The sequence below is a fragment of the Bos indicus genome, chromosome 8 (assembly GCF_029378745.1).
Source record: "Bos indicus isolate NIAB-ARS_2022 breed Sahiwal x Tharparkar chromosome 8, NIAB-ARS_B.indTharparkar_mat_pri_1.0, whole genome shotgun sequence".
In the NCBI taxonomy this organism is placed as follows: Eukaryota; Metazoa; Chordata; class Mammalia; order Artiodactyla; family Bovidae; genus Bos; species Bos indicus.
This window is the reverse complement of record NC_091767.1, coordinates 73,391,817-73,405,162: the sequence shown is the minus strand read 5'-3', so window position 1 is coordinate 73,405,162 and position 13,346 is coordinate 73,391,817. Positions and strand designations below refer to the sequence as shown.

Here is a 13,346-nt window from a genome sequence, read left to right as displayed (position 1 = left end):
TGTGGGCAGAACTCTGAGGAAGCCCAAACAGCCACAGACTGGTGGACCAAGAGTCTGGCTGCAGCAGGGCTGGACGTGGAAAGCTGAGGGGAGACTTCTTACGTGTGAGTGGCCTCTGGTGTCCATGCTGGGAGGACCTTGAGGAAGATGAGGAGATGACCAGCAGCGTGGAGGCGACCTTGGCAAGAGGGGAGTCAGCGGTGCTGAGAGGGCTCCGGAAGTGAAGGGGAGTGAGGAGGGGAGGGCAGAGACCTCTGTCACTGGTTCTAGAACTCTCAGTATGAAGAGTGGCAGCTTGTTCACCTGAGGAGGATGTGGGCTGGAAGGGGTGGCTTTTTCTGGGAGAGGAGATTTGAGCCTGTGGGAAAGCTGGTGGGAAGGAGTTAAAGGGAAGCCGAAGACAGGGAAGAAAGATGCTTGAGAGGTGGGCAGGTCTGATCCAGGGTTCAAGTCCTTTTTAATTTTTTATAAAAAGTTTAAGATTTTTAAAAATGTGGACATTTTAAAAGTCTTCATTGAATTTGTTACAATATTGCTTTTGTTTTGGTTTCTGGGCTGACCACCATATGGGATCTTAGCTCTGACCAGGGATCACCTGCTTTGGAAGGTGAAGTCTTCCACTGGACCACTGGATCACCAGGGAAAGTCAGGTCCTTTTTGAAAAGACATATTCCTTGAGTGTCTACTCCATGGAGAGTTGTGTGTGTGTTTAGTCACTCAGTCATGTCCGACTCTTTGTGACCCCATGGACTGTAGCCTGTCAGTCTCCTCTCTCCATGGGATTCACCAGGCCAGAATACTGGAGTGGGTTGCCATTTCCTTCTCCAGGGGATCTTCCCAACCCAGGGATTGAATCCAGGTCTCCTGCGTTGCAGGTGGATTCTTTAATGTCTGAGCCACCAGGGAAGCCCCCATGGAGGGCTGGGTCTTGGATAACATACCTCTTCACTTCTTCCACTGTGACTGCGTGGGGAGGTTTCAGATGAATGGGGAGGAGGATGAAGGCACCATGCAAGGCGTGGGAAGGGAGGAACTGAGAATGACTGATCCCTAGTGTTGAAGGAGGTGTGAGGGACCCGGATAAGGGTTGAAACAGCCTCTGTGGTGACTGGAAAGCAGAAGGAACGCTGGATGTGCCGAGGGGCCATGTCAGAACACCAGGTTGCTCCTGTTTGGTGGTAATCGTCAGCAGCACTCGGCTGCCTGAGTGATGGTCAGGTGGATGGTTGCTGCTGCTAAGTTGCTTCAGTCGTGTCCGACTCTGTGCAACACCATAGACGGCAGCCCACCAGGCTCCCCCGTCCTTGGGATTCTCCAGGCAAGAACACTGGAGTGAGTTGCCATTTCCTTCTCCAATGCATGAAAGTGAAAAGGGAAAGTGAAGCTGGTCAGTCGTGTCCGACTCTTAGCGACCCCAGGGACTGCAGCCTACCAGGCTCCTCCATCCATGGGATTTTCCAGGCAAGAGTAGTCATGTCCGACTCTTTGCAACCCCATGGACTATAGCCCACCAGGCTCCTCCATCCATGGAATTTTCTAGGCAAGAGCACTGGAGTGGGTTGCCATTTCCTTCTCCAGGGGATCTTCCCAACCCAGGGATCGAACCCGGGTCTCCCGCATTGTGGGCAGAGGCTTTACTGTCTGAACCACCAGGGAATCCTTTCCTTGAGCATGGACTGGACCTAATGTTTCTCTTCTAACAGATAGAAAAAAAGCAGAAGATACTAAATTGCAAAAGGTGCTGTATCTTTCTTGTGTTTTGCCCTCTCTTGGCAAGCTTGCTTTGTGCAACTGAGTTGCCATGTCTTAAGGACACTCAAGAATCCTACTGAAAAACAAAAACAAAAAGAGGGACTTCCCTTGGAGGTCTGGTGGTTAACACTCGGAGCTTCCACTGCAGGGTTGTGGGTTCCATCCCTGGTTGGAGAACTAAGATCCCACATGCCGCTTGGCAGACCAAAATATTTTAAAAAAGGAAAAAGAATAAAGAATTCCCATGGAGAGGGCCATGTGGTTAGGAACAGAGGTCCCTGCCAACCACCCACATGAATGAGCCTGCCTGGTAAGGAAGTGATTTACCTAGGAGGTAGATGCCTCCACTTCTGCTGAGCACCTTGGCTGTAGCCTCCAGAGAGACTTTAAGCCAGGACCACCCCGCTAAGCTGCTCCTGGGTTCCTGACTCTTAGAAACTGGTACAGTAATAAATTTGTGTTGTTTTAAGCTACTCACTTTCGGGTAATTGGTTTTGCTGCCATAGATATAGTCACTCACAACTAGGAGGATAATAAGGATAATAGTATGCTTGCGTGTCAGACTTCAGAGATGGCACAGTTGGGGGTTCATGGCAATGGATATCTGAGGGGATGAGAAGGGTGGACACTGAGGCTGAGAATTCCAAGAAACTGAGGTGTTGGCCAGGTTATCTAATTAGGCACTGAAATTATCCAAATAAAGGCTGAACTCAATTTAAAGACAAGGACTATGGGACTAACCTGGTGTGTCTAGTGGTTAAGACGTCATGCTTCCACTGCAGGGAGCACAGGTTCGATCCCTGGTCGGGGAACTAAGGTCCCACATGCTGTGGGGTATGTTCCCCCCCCAAAAAAAACAAGAGAGAGAGAGACGGAGAGAAAGAAAAATTAATAAAAAATAACCATGTAGCACCGGATAGCTCTTGAACGAGCAAGGGATGAGGGAAGTTGTTGTCAGTGAGTGGGGGCAGATGGCATGAGCAGGAATCTTTACACAAAAGTGGGGGATTCATGATCTGAAAGCAACACAAGCTAGTGAGGAGAATTCTAGACTTTCTCTGGATTTCAGGTCCTCGTGGTGTACAGTGTGAGCCCTGCACTTAGGAAAGATTCAGAGATAGCTAGGTGATATTGGGTTGGCCAAAAAGTTCATTTGAGTTTTCTGTAAGCTCTTATGGAAAGCCCTGATGAACTTTTTAGCCAACCCAATACCTAAAGCCAAGAAGAATTGGGGATCAACTCAAGCAAGAAGCTAAGGGATAAATGTAGGAAAGTATGTTAACCATGGCGTGTGGATGCTGAGAGGTACAGTAAATGCTTTGGAAAGAAAGGGAGTAGAGGGGTGTGTGCTAGCATGAGTGTGTGCATGCATGCTGGAGGACCGGGGAGGAAGTGTGGTGAATTAAACCTGAAGCACACGGAGGAGGATTCAGGCAAGGTTAACTGCCTGGCTCATGAGTTTTCCAGGCTGTCCCTCTAGAGCTTGTCACAGCACTAATTCAATTTATCACTAGTTCATGCCTATCATATGCACGTAGCTGCAGTCTCACAAACACAGAGACTCTGTATGTTAAACATGGCATTTGGGTCACACTCATTGAAGACCCTAAGATTATTTTCTGAGTTAAAATTAAGCTTGAAGTTTCTTTATTTTTCACACATAAAATATTGTTCCTGCAAAAGTGCAATTGATTCCTCATGTTGTTGGAAAGAATATAGCTAGAAAACAGATCTCTAAAGACAATGCTCCAATTTTGTACAGATAGATAATAAACATTTGTGGCTGTGTGGTTGGGTTTTTTTTTGGTTGGAGAGGTTATTGTATTTCTTTTTGTAAAAGTTTTTTAAAAATGCACTTTCTATTCCTGAAGATTTCCTATAGAAAATAATTCAGTGGGACTTATTTAGGTTTTGTAAAACAAGTGAAAGCTGCCTAAATATATGCTGATGTAACAGGAAAGTTCTTCTAAGTTGGAATTATAAAGATGGTAATTTAAAATCCTACAAAGAATGGTTATATCCTTACAATATATGAAAATGGATATTATTTTAAGGGTAGGAAAATACATAAACTTACAGAAGTTTCTCTAGGCCCCAGATGACAGTTCTGAAAATGAATAAAAGAAGATAGGAGATAAGGAAGGGAGGTTACTTGGTGTTCACTTAACATGTGAAAACAGCTAGAACTAAAGAATCCATTGAGCGTTTTCTGAAACCAGAACAATGTAGCATTCTAGATGCTATGACATCATTTTTTAAAAATAGCTGCTTTCACCAACAGATAGCAGTTTATAATGAAAACGTTTTTTCATTTCTTTGGGGAAGAGGGAGGGGAAATCTGGGAGAAAGGGTGACTAGTGATGAAGTGAGATAAATGTCCTAATTGTCCCCAGTCTCCACGTAAATAGAAATGTAACTGGCACCAAGCTCAAGGTCACGTGCACATTCTCTCATGAAAATATTAAGCAAAGAGACCGTTCGATTGTTTGCTGTTAGGACTGGTAAGTCATTAACATGGTGAATTTTATTATCAGCCTGCTTCTAACAGATTAGAAGCAGTGAACGAAAAAGAAGACAAAAATCTCCCTGAATGCTTCCATGATGACTTTGATAAAAGGTGGTAAAGATGTGTCTCCAGAGGCATCCTGGGGCCAGGGCTGCGATGCTGAGCATGTGCAGATGGGTGGTACTCACCCAGGACTGGCCTGAACCTGGTAGGTTGACCGTGGCTCCGCTTCCAGAGTCCCTCTGCACCCCACACAGTCTTCTGTCCCTCGGGATATAAAACTTCATTGCTTTCAGTCACAGAGAAATCTTGTTGCCCATGGTGTGCTGGGAAAGTTGGCTCTTGAGAAAGTTTCAGCAGCATAAATGGAAGATTTTCAAGTTTCCCAAAGGGAAATGAGTTGGGAAGAGTTGTGTACAATGGCCTCTTGGGAGCCAGACTGTGGACAGGCTCCAGGACACGCCACCTGCTGCGCCCACTCCACCCCCAGATACCCCTTCCTGCCAGATGCAGCTCTGAGTCCATGATCAGGGTCTTATTTATAAGACTAGAACTCCCTTCAAAATATAAGTCTCTCTGAAAAAGCTGGGAGTATGTTCTCCTCTTCTTCCTCCCCTTCTTCCTTCTCCTTCTTCCCCTCTTCTTCTTTCCCCTTCTATTCCTCTTTCTTCTCTTTCAGAAACTTTCCACAACAACCCTCCTGCACATTGTACCAGATCCTAGGATACAAAGACTAACCAGGATTCACCAGTGACAGTAGGAACCTGTGGTTTAGCTGATGGAGAGTGATGGAAGAAAGCTTTCAACCTTTACCTCTTCAGTGATAGAAGGTGGCACAGGGCACAGTTGGACGCAGAGGACAGTGGTTGATTCTATGCAATACAGGAGTGAATATATAAGGAAAGGCCCGGGAAGATGCTGGCATTGGACTGCAGTCATCAGAATTGTCCACGTTTGAATCTGTGTTTAAGATTGAATTCAGGTCAAGTAAAGGCCAAACAGGTTTCCCCGGTGGCGCAAGTGGTAAAGAATCTGCCTGCAATGCAGGAGACACAGGTTTGATCCCTGGTCTGGAGAGATTTCACCAGCCAAGGAGCAACTAAGCCCGTGCACAGCAACTGTTGAGCCTGTGCTCTAGAGCCCACGTGCTACAGTGACTGAAACCCACACATCAGGAGCCTGTGCTCTGCAACAAGAGAAGCCACCATAATGAGAAGCCTGAGCACCACAACTGGAGAGTAGACCCTGCTCACCACAGCTAGAAAAAAGCCCTTGCAGCAACGAAGACCAGCACAGCCAAAAATAAATACATATAAAGAAAGCAGATGTTTAAAAAATAAATAAATAAAATCTGTAAAATGAAAACGCAGGTACTGTGTTTAGTAGAAGAAACTCCTGAATCAGTGGACTTGTGCAGTTCAGACCTGTGTTGTTCAATGCTCTCTGGACTGCCTCAACTAATGTCACAGTATAGGACATAACTGAACATCTTTGGGGAGTTCAGTCAGGGAAAGTGAGTAGCCTAAACCATCACCTGTGCCCTCCACAAGCCAGGGGCTTGGATATCAGTCGTGTATCGGCAGAGTGGTCACATGTTCTGTGTGCGGCCTGTGTCAGGCAGGCCATGCCAGCTTGGTGAGAGATCATTGGCTATATGTGTAATTGTAAATGCACCATGAAGAAATTTTCTGTAACCAATTCCAGTCATAATTGGATTAGATACTTATTTAGTGCATATTTCAATAAAGTCACAATGTTAACTTCCCGTTCAAAGGGACAAAATTGCTTTGTAGCCTTCAAATGACACTACATTAAACTGGCAGTGAAAGTGGCCCACTGGCAACTTTTGAGTGTGAAGCCATGGAGTCAGATTCTCTTGAAACAAAGCTTGGAAATTATTAATGCCATTTCATGCAACCTATTACACAAATAGATGTTCTCTGCCTCACCAAAGACAAAATACAGAATATTTGAAATACAGAGCAGGACCTGAGGCTACGGGGCCTTAATATTAACAAGTGTGAGTTAATCTTGTAAAACACGATCTAGCATATTAAAATGATGGTGTTAATTTAAGTACTAAAACCTAGACAGCATATTAAAAAGCAGAGACATCACTTTGCAGACCAAGGTCTGTACAGTCAAAACTATGGTTTTTCCAGTAGGCATGTATGGATGTGAGAGTTTGACCCCAAAGAAGGCTGAGCGCCAAAGACTTGATGCATTTTGAATTATGGTGCTGGAGAAGACTCTCGAGAGTCCCTTGGACAACAAGGAGATCAAACCAGTCAATCCTAAAGGAAATTAGTCCTGAATATTCATTGCAAGGACTGTTGCTCTAACTGAAGCTCCAATACTTTGGCAACCTGATTCGAAGAGCTGACTCATTAGAAAAGACCCTGATTCTGAGAAAGATGGAAGGCAGGAGGAAAATGGGAACAGAGGATGAGATGGTTGGATGGCATTACCTACTCAATGGGCATGAACTTGGGCAAACTCTGGGAGATGGTGAAGGACAGGGAAGACTGTTGTGTTGCAGTCCATGGGGTTGCAGAGTCAGACATGACTGAGCCACTGAATACATTGGTTTTGTATTTTGGTTTGGACTCAATGTATACATTTGCCTTGGCTATATAATAGTATGAGGCATAAAACATTTATTTCCCTTAGTTTAATATTGCAAATTCCAACTTCTATCTCACCCTTTATATAAAGGTTTTGTTTTTTTTTTAATTTGAAGTCAGCTGTTTTTTAAGTCTTTATTGAATTTGTTACAACTTTGCTTTTGTTTTATGCTTTGGTTTTTTTGGCCTTGAGGCAATGTTGGATCTTAGCTTCTCAACCAGGAGTTGAACCCACATATCCTTCACTGGAAGGCAAAATCTTAACCAATGGATCACCAGGGAAATCCCATATTTCTGGTTTTTACAGTTTTTCTGATTCCTGAAAACTGAGGTTTTAACAGTTAAGATGACTTGTGGGCATCCAGGTTCACTTCTTTGTGAATGTTTTCTCCTTCCCTAGTGCTTATCTGCTATCCCCAGAGGCAGTGGCTTTCAGTTTCCCGTAGTGATTGTTTAGATAAAGCACTTAGAAATGCCTCTAGGCTGCAAGCAGCAGAGAACCCAACTCCCAGGTACCAGGGAGTGTGGGAAGGCAAGTGTTTTTAGTTGAGGGTGATGTTAAAAAAGTGAAAATGGAAGTGATAGTCACTCAGTCCTGTCCAGCTGTTTGTGACCCCATGGACTGTAGCCCGCCAGGCTCCTCTGTCCATGGGATTTTCCAGGCAAGAATATAGGAGTGGGTTGCCATTCCCTTCTCCAGGGGATCTTCCTGACCCAGGGATCAAACCTGAGTTTCCTGCATTGCAGGCAGATTCTTTACTGTTTGAGACACCAGTGAAGCTCCAGGGGAATGTGGACATAGAGGAAAGCCCACATGAGGACATAGTGGGAAGGCAGCTTTCCGGAAGCCAAGGAGAGCCAACCCTGCCAGCACCTTGATCATGAACTTCCAGCCTCCAGAACTGTGAGAATATAGCTCTCTGCTGTTCAGCCCACTGAGTCTATGGTATTTTGTTACAGCAGCCAAAGTAGACTAACCCTGAGCCCTGGGCCCCTGAGTAAGTAGGGGCTGGTTAGACCACTGGGTTGCTGGAGGGCATTGTAAACAGAGGGAAAAAATAAATAAATAGAGGAAAGAGCACCTGGTTGAATCCTCATAGCAACAGATAAAAGTTTCATAATCTAATCTACAATAATGATTAGAAGTGTGGGCCCTGGAGTCAAAACGGTGGGACTCAATCTTGGGAAAGGTACTTGACTCGGTTTTCTTTTTTAAAAATATAGTTTTATTTATTTATTTATGGCTGTGCTGGGTCTTCGTTGCTGCAAGCAGGCTTTTCTCTAGTCGCAGCGAGCAGGGCGGTTACTCTGTAGTTGCAGTGCTCAGGCTTCTCATTTCAATGGCTTTTCTCGTGGTAGGGCGGTTACTCTCTGGTTGCAGTGCTCAGGCTTCTCATCTCAGTGGCTTTTCTTGTGGCACACAGGCTCTAGCGCCTGCGGGCTCAGCAGTTGTGGCTTGCTGGCTCCAGAGCTCAGGCTCAGTAGCCGTAGCACACTGGCTTAGCTGTCCCATGGCATGTGGGATCTTCCTGGACCAGGGATTGAACCCGTGTCTCCTGCATTAGCAGGTGGATTCTTTACCACTGAGCCCCCAGAAAGCCCACGTGACTGTTTTCAAATCTATCAAGTGCAGTTAATAGTAGATTCCATGGTAGGGTTGTTGGAGGGAGGGTTCAAGTGCTTCACTGTAAAGTATGTGACTGGCACATAGTGCTGGAATTGCTAAAAATAAAAATGTTAGAAGTTGCTTCTTATCTGAGAATAACTCATAGCCTCAAAGTTTTGTTGGAATGTTACCTACAGTGGCAAGTCTTCTCTGGTTCCACTCCAACCTGCGTAAAATCATTTTTTTCCCCCTTATTGGGAAGTAAGACCATCTGTTTCTCAAATCTGTATTTTCCGTGTCGTGTTACTGAGGGTTTGGATTCTGTCCTAACATCTTCTGCTATAGGCCATGGAAACCTATCATTTGAAAAACAGAAGTAAAATTAGGCTTTTGGGGAGTGAGGACTGGCTGTTGTTATTCAGTCGCTCAGTCGTGTCTGACTCTTTATGATCTGATGGACTGCAACATGCCAGGCTTCCCTGACTGTCACTATCTCCCAGAGTTTCCTCGAACTCATGTCCATTGAGTTGGTGATGCCATCCAACCGTCTCATGCATAGAACCCATGATAGTTTGCGGGAGCTGGACAAGAAAAGGGGACTCTAGCTCTGAGCAGGAGTTGGATCCCCTCTTCCTGAGCTCTCATGGTCTAGGAAGTGCCAGGGACCTGGAAAGGAGCCACTCTGGGGATACCACTAACTTTCAAGAGCAGGAGGGCACTTGGAGAAGGTACCGCCCTGTGACACCAGGAGATTCAGAAGCTGATAGATGAACAGAAATCCAACAGGAAGGTGGTGCTGATGGGTGGTGATCCAGGCTGGAGTGCTTTCACGTCTCCAAATCAGGGACTCCAGGGACTGGATAGCACGCTATACATTCACCATACCACTGTACGTATTAAATCGCTTCAGAGGTGTCTGACTCTGAGATCCCATGCACTTTAGCCTGCCAGGCCCATCTGACCATGGGATTCTCCAGGCAAAAATACTGGAGTGGGTTGCCATTTCCTTCTCCAGGGCATCTTCCTGACCCAGGGATTGGGATGCCACCCACAGTCATTCTCATTCAGGCATTCAAAGATACATTAGGAAGGAGGATGTTATTCATCAGAATTTTTTTTTACATCTGTCTTTTACATCTATGCTCAGCAAGGTAATGAATAAATCATGGGCTTTCATTCATTCTTTCAACATGAATTTGTGGAGCAGGATCCCAAGTATTCACTGTCTAAGGGTCAGCAGGTCCATCTCTGTGCATTTCAGTTTACACATGTATCAACAGAGGACAATAATACCTATTACCAGGTTGACATAAAGTTAAAAGAGGGTGAGGACATGAAAACTTGGCACAAACTAATGTCACTTAACATGCTCCCCCACCCCCCAATCAGCGCTGTGACAGTTGATTATTTTACTTCTCTGTTGCATTGCTGGGGAGGCAATGGGGGAGCTTCTCAAATGTTGATACCACAACTTGGTTCATTCAGTTACTGTGAAACAGGAAGAGGAAGACTTCCCTGGGTGGGGTCTTTTCCAGGCCTGGCACATTATCAGTTGCTCTGGTCTCTGGAATGAATGTGACATTTTAATAATGCAGGAAAGGTTAGATACATCCTAGAACTTTTTTAGTTCTGGCCATGGTCTCTTGCTGTACATTGAGAAAAGAAAGTTCCCAGCAAAATAGGATTATGTTGTTTTGACATAAATTATCTTATCAGTTAGGATTAGGTTCACTTGCATAAAGTAGAAAGACTCCTCACCCCCCTCCTCTAATTTAGTCTTCAATAAGATAACATTTCTTTTTCATGTAAAAGAATAGAGTTAGGCATTCTAGGACTTCTGGGACAGCTTCACAAAACCATCAGAGACCCATGCCCCTTCCATCTCTACCTGTAGGGTGGCCTCTTGCTCTACAGTGGCTGCTAATGCTCCAGTCATCACATCCATATTTCAGGCAGCAAGATGGAAGAATAGGGAGAAGATAAGAACATCCTCTCCCTTTTAAAAAGTCCCACATTTCTTCAGTGGGAAATTAGACACACAGCCACACCTCTGTAAGACAATCTGGAAAATGAAGCCTCTAGGGTGGGCAGTATGTACTCAGCTAAAAACTAGAATTCTAACACAAAGGTGGAAAGGGAGGTGTGAGGTTTAACGGGGGCAAATTGCCATTGCTCTCATCTCTTTCATTCTGGAGAAGACACATAGCTGTTTTTCCCTTCTGTGTTTCTCCCACCCTACACAGAAACTGTCATTAATAACTGATGGAAACAGAAGTGATGATGCTACTGTGCTTCATCCTGGGCCAAAAGGAAAGAAGAAATGGGATCATTCTTCCACCTACACGCTCATGCTCTTCTCACATGTTTCATTTTCTTTCTTTCTTCCACCATCTATATGCACAGAACTCATGTTAAAACTGCTCTTTGGGCATAAGGCTAAGTGAAATAAAGTCAGACAGAGGAAGACAAGTACTGTTTGATATCACTTATATGTGGAATCTAACAAATACAACAAACTAGTGAATAAAACAAACAAGAAGCAGACTCATAGATATGGAGAACAAATTAGTGGTTGTCAGTGGGGAGAGGGTAGGAGGAGGCACAACCTTGGGGCAGGGGCCAAAAAAAAAAGGGTTACTATGGGATTAGATGATATCACGTGTGTGCAACTACTGAGAATTGTAAAGCACTATAAACTTTAAAGAATTTTTCATTCAATTAAAATAAATAAAAAACAAATAAAAATCACCCTCTGAGGGGACCTCCCTGGTGGTCTAGTGCCTAAGACTCTGAGCGCCCAATGCAGATGGTTTGGGTTTGATCCCTGGTCAGGGAACTAGATCTTACATACTATACAGAGTGGCCAAAAAGATCTTTAAAAAAAAAAGGGGTGGGGTGGGGGTGGTGCATAAAGAAAAAATATCAAGATTTTAAATAAAAACAAGATATCCGTGTTAGTGATTTTTTTCTTTGGTTTGGGTCTGGCACTGCTATCCTCTCATTATACCCCTGGGGAAGGGCCACATTGCAGACTGTAACTCAAAAGAGCACAGCATTTATTCTGGTAAATGGTAGAGAGGGAACTTGAGCCCAGAACCCCAACTCTCTGTGCTTCTTTTCATAAGACTTCAGGCAACAGCTTGGTTTTGTGGAACCAGTGTCTAACTGAGGAGCAGGACACTCTACCTTCTTCAAAGGCAGCTGGGACCCTAAGCCTCTGAACTAACTCCTTTTCAGAAGGGCCAGGCAGCAAGGAGATCAAACCAGTCAATCCCAAAGGAAATCAACCCTGAATATTCATTGGAACGGGACTGATGCTGAAGCTCCAATACTTTGGCCACCTGATGCAAAGCGCTGACTCATCAGAAAAGACCCTGACGCTGGGAAAGATTGAAGGCAGGAGGAGGGGGTGACAAAGTATGAGATGGGTGGATGGCATCACCAATTTAATGGAGATGAGTTTGAACAAACTCCCGATGATAGTGAAGGACAGGGAAGCCTGGCGTGCTGCAGTCTATGGGGTCTCAAAGAGTGGGACATGACTGAGAGACTGAACAACTGGAGATAACTCATGGAGTGACCCTGAGGGCACAAGTCACCACTAAGCCTCAAATCATCTGGTTGGGGGGATGGGGTCAGGTGGCATGAGCCAAAAAGAGACTTCAGCTTGAATGACAAACATGCTGAGGAAGAATTAGCCTGACCTGGAGTCCTTAAGGTTCAATGGACAGGAGTCCGAGCAAGCTCCGGGAGATGGTGAAGGACAGGGAGGCTTGGCGTGCTTCAGTCCGTGGAGCAGCTGAATTGAGTTCTTAAAGGCGCAGAACCTTTCCTTTAAATCTCTCAGCAGCAGAGCGGTTTGCGCAGGACTAAAGGCTGAAATCAGTTAAAGTAAAAACAAACCAAAGAATCCATTCAGAGAGCTAGGGCTTTGTACGAACTCGGTGGAGGCTTTTCCACGCTGTATTTTTTTTTTTTTTTTGCAAACGGGCCTCTAGGTTTGCAGGCTGACTGAAGGAGGAGAGGCCGGTGGATGGGCGGCTGGAAAGCGTACGAGATGGTTGCAGAGATCCGTTTTCTCCTGGAGCGCGGACGGGGGTAGATCTGGTCTCGGCTGGAGCAAGGCGCCGGGGTGGCCACGCCTGCATCCCGCCTCAAGGATGCAAGCGCACTGCCACCTACAGAGCTAGGGAGGGAACTCAGCCTCCCGCCCTGCCCTTTCTTATGGCCGGGGTGCCCAGCGTCGGGTGGAGTTCGGATTCCTGCAGAGGACTCCCCGTTCATTACCATAACAAAGGCTTCGTCTTCCCTTGGGCAGTTAAAGTGAAAGTGAAAGTGAAGTCGCTCAGTTGTGTCCGACTCTTTGTGACCCCGTGGACTGTAGCCTACCAGGCTCCTCCGTCCATGGGATTCTCCAGGCAAGAATACTGGAGTGGGTTGCCATTTCCTCCTCCAGGGGATCTTCCCGACCCAGGGATCGAACCTGGGCCTCCTGCATTGGAGGCAGACGCTTTAACCTCTGAGCCACCAAGGAACCCTTTGGGCAGTTAGCTCAGTTCAGTTCAGTCGCTCATTCGTGTCCGACTCTTTGCGACCTCATGAATCGCAGCACACCAGGCCTCCCTGTCCATCACCAACTCCCAGAGTTCACTCAGACTCACGTCCATCAAGTCAGTGATGCCATCCAGCCATCTCATCCTCTGTCATCCCCTTCTCCTCCTGCCCCCAATCCCTCCCAGCATCAGAGTCTTTTCCAATGAGTCAACTCTTCGCATGAGGTGGCCAAAGTACTGGACTTTCAGCTTTAGCATCATTCCTTCCAAAGAAATCTCAGGGCTGATCTCCTTCAGAATGGACT

At 45.7% G+C, this 13,346-nt stretch overlaps 1 long non-coding RNA gene and 1 other non-coding gene across 2 annotated transcripts; both read right to left on the bottom strand.

The window, feature by feature from the left end:
• Positions 1–8,052: 8,052 nt before the first annotated feature.
• On the bottom strand, positions 8,053–12,926 carry LOC139184592 (uncharacterized). The gene is made up of 3 exons (XR_011568132.1): positions 12,193–12,926; positions 8,684–8,844; positions 8,053–8,604 (listed from the first exon to the last, which is right to left on the bottom strand). It is a non-coding gene; the product is annotated as an uncharacterized lncRNA (long non-coding RNA).
• Positions 12,927–12,950: 24 nt separating this feature from the next.
• TRNAW-CCA (transfer RNA tryptophan (anticodon CCA)) lies at positions 12,951–13,022 on the bottom strand. Its single transcript has one exon. It is a non-coding gene; the product is annotated as a tRNA-Trp (tRNA).
• Positions 13,023–13,346: the final 324 nt, after the last annotated feature.